Genomic DNA, 3645 nt, shown 5'->3' on the forward strand with positions numbered 1-3645 from the left:
AGGAGGAACCCATTCATCTGGTGAGTCAGGTGAGAAAATGCAATACCCTGCGGAAAAGAAACACCGAGTAGAAATACAATAAATGTTCCTGTGTTAAATTCACCATTTAGAGAGTCTATTTAACGTCTTCTAGAGTGTTTTTGGCCCAGGAGTACTCTGTAAGTGTTTAATTAACACTGCCTATTTTTTTTTACTTTGCATTAAAAGTCCCCAATAATTCAAGGAATTGTTTCAACCCAGAACACCAACCCAGACCTCCTTATCAATATTGCATTTTTTTTTACTTCGTATTAGAAATCCCAGTATTTCACAAGAACTCATTTTAACCTAAAATCCCAGACTTCGTTATTGGACATCAATATTGCATTCATTTTTTTTCTGTGATTTAAAAGTTTTTACTGTTTTTACTGTGATTCAATATTTCACAAGGACTGATTTCAACCTAGAATCCCAGACGTCCTCACTGAACTTCAAAGATCTGTGTGGGCCCTGCTCTGTTCCCCCAGCGGGGGTGGCATATGTGCCCCATCCTGCTGAGGTGTGCATGGACCCCTCCAGAGACCACGAAGTGTGTGTGTGTGTGTGTGTGTGTGTGTGTGTGTGTGTGTGTGTGTGTGTGTGTGTGTGTGTGTGTGTGTGTGTGTGTGAGTGTGTGTATGTGTGTGTGTGTGTGTGTGCGTGCACACACACCCCTATCAGCATCCCTGCATACATTATACACACAAAAAGTACATGCATACAAGGGGTGGCACTTTTGCAAATAAATACATGTCATTACTAATGAAGATGTCAACACCAAAGCAGAGACAACAACATAAGCAAGCCTGCATCACAGAATTAACCACATATAATCTTCATCTCCACCCCCCCCCCCACCCCCACCCCCCCGCCTCTCTCTCTCTCCTCTTATGAAACGGTTTTTTTTTTATTGTTCGTTGCTATGACTGCTATTGTGCTTCACTGTTACAGCTGTGTCATGCACACACACGCGGACACACACAAACGCGGACACACACACACACACACACACACACACACACACACACACACACACACACACACACACACACACACACACACACACACACACACACACACACACACACACACACACACACACACACACACACACACCTACAAACAAACGTGGCGTGCACCCATACACACACAGACAAAAACATTCTCTCTCTCTGTCTCTCTCTCTCTCACACACACACACACACACCCGCACGTACAAACACATGTGTGTCCTACTGTAGCAGTGGAGCGAGGGGGACCTAATGAGAGGTGGTAATCAGCGAGTCATTAACTCGTCTGCCATGCCGACTTGAGACACGCGGCACACGCAAGCCTCAGACGGACTCACATCCTCCAAAGGACTCCTCTGCTCTCTTCTCCCCTCCCCCTTTCCCGTCTCTTCTCCTCTTCTGCTCTCCCCTCTCTTTTCTCCTCCCTTCCTCTCCTGCTTCTCCCCTGCTCTTCTCTCCCCTCTCTTCTTGCTGCTCTCTTCTCCCTTTTTCTCTTCTTCTGCTCGCCCCTCTCTTCTCCTCTTCTCCTCTTCTCTCTCTTCTCCCCCTTTTCTCTTCTTCTGCTCTCCGCTCTCTTCTCTTCTTCTTGCTGCTCTCTTCTCCCATCCTCTCATGTCTTATCTTCTGCCCCCCTCTTCTCCTCTCTTCTGCCTTCCTCTCTTCTCCTCTTCTGCTCCTGTCTTCTCTCTTCTTCTCCAGCACCCTCTTCTCTCCACCTCCCCCTTTCTTCTATTCCCCATTTTCTTCTCTCTTATCTTTCCCCTCTTTCTCGCCATGTGCATATCTCTCTTCTCCATTTCCTTCATGTCCTCCCAAAGCGTGTTGCGTCTCTTATATTCTCCTATTCTCTCCTCCCATTCACTCCTGAATTCACTCTCCCTTCCATTGCTCTTCCTCTCTTCTCCTCTCCTTTCCTGCACCACAAACTCTTCCTGTCCCTTTCCTCGCCTCTGTCCTTCCAAGGCTCAATCTCTTTCATATTCTCCCCCCCTCTCCTCTCCTCTCCTCTCCTCTCCTCTCCTCTCCTCTCCTCTCCTCTCCTCTCCTCTCCTCTCCTCTCATTCTCCATCACCTCTTTTTCTCTCTTCTCTTCTCTTCTCTTCTCTTCTCTTCTCTTCTCTTCTCTTCTCTTCTCTTCTCTTCTCTTCACTTCTCTTCTCTTCATCTTATGTCTTCCCTTCCTCTGTCCACATGACATCTTCCCAAGGCCCCTCTCTTGCCCTCTCTCTTATAGTTTTTCTCGATTGCTTACACACAATTTTCGGAATCAGTTCTCGAATTCTCAAAACTCTACACACAAATCCCCAAAACTCAGACACAACGGGCAAAACTCCCCACTACTCCTGAAAAATGCATGTCTTATCTTAAAACAATGTACTCTCTTCTAAAAAGGCAATTTTGTTCTCAAATGACACACACAAACAGCCATTTTAATACACTCTTATGTGAACCATTGAACACTAATATGCACAAGGTAAAACTCTATACCCAACATGACACACAGTAGAAACTTATTTTCTTCACTGTTCTACTTTCTAAAGAGGGTATTTTTATGTGGTAAAATACTGAAATATTGCTTTTAGACCCAGAGTACACAGATGTGTGGCAAAAAATATATTTTACATTTTTTCTGACATTCAAAAAAAATGCACTAATTTATTGCAAAATATTGGGTAACCACATGAAAGTGATCTCTTGTATAACATATTTTGGAGTTCTAAAAATAAACAAATGTGTTTTCTCACTGCATCCACTCATGTTTTCATCAATATCACATGCAATGTGTGTCCTTATGGGGTGATGATTTCAGATTGTAAACCGGTATGAAGAGAGTTTGCCCATGTGATGAGGAAGTGAACATAGTATGGCAGTTGATTTTAGTATTTTGAATGACAGTGTGTTCAGTGTGACAACCAGGGATTTTCTTCATGAAAATTGTGTGTAATCCAGAGCATTGTGTGTAGTGGTTTGAAAAGAGTGTGTTTTAAAACTGAAATGTGAGTGTAAAGAAAGAATTGTGCTTAGTGTTCAGTGACATTGGTTAGGGGAGTGATGTTCTGAGAATTGTGTGTGAAGTACCAGAACTTGTGTGGAAGCAATCGAGAAAAACTGTAACAGCCGTGCCGCACCACTTCTTACTGAGCACCGTTACACGCAAGTAATACAATGATTCTTAACAGAATGGTGGCAGTATTTGGTTTGTACACGAGTCGTGTTATCTGCATTCATTCTGATTGTGGCCATGTTCTTGAAATATGCCGGTTGCATGATGCTGTTCCACATGTGTTAACGGAATATTCCGGAACTTGTTTCACAGTAAACCGAATACTGACAGGATTCTATTTCAGTCCGGATGTACCTGCACCACTGACGTGTATAGTATACTATACACGTCAGTGACCTGCACTCTCTGGTTACTTCATGTCTGGGAAGCAAGCAAATAAAGATCCCTTTCACACTATCATGCGTCTCTCGTTTTCTCTCCCATCCCTCCCTAGTTCTCCTTTTTACTCCTTTTCTCTTCATCCTGTTTAATCTCTCTCACACTCCCTCCCTCATTCCCTGTTTGGCAAGCAGATAAAGGATATACAAACTTTCAAGCTTCACCGTCTCTCCA

The sequence above is a fragment of the Engraulis encrasicolus genome, chromosome 17 (genome assembly GCF_034702125.1).
Source record: "Engraulis encrasicolus isolate BLACKSEA-1 chromosome 17, IST_EnEncr_1.0, whole genome shotgun sequence".
NCBI classification, from domain to species: Eukaryota; Metazoa; Chordata; class Actinopteri; order Clupeiformes; family Engraulidae; genus Engraulis; species Engraulis encrasicolus.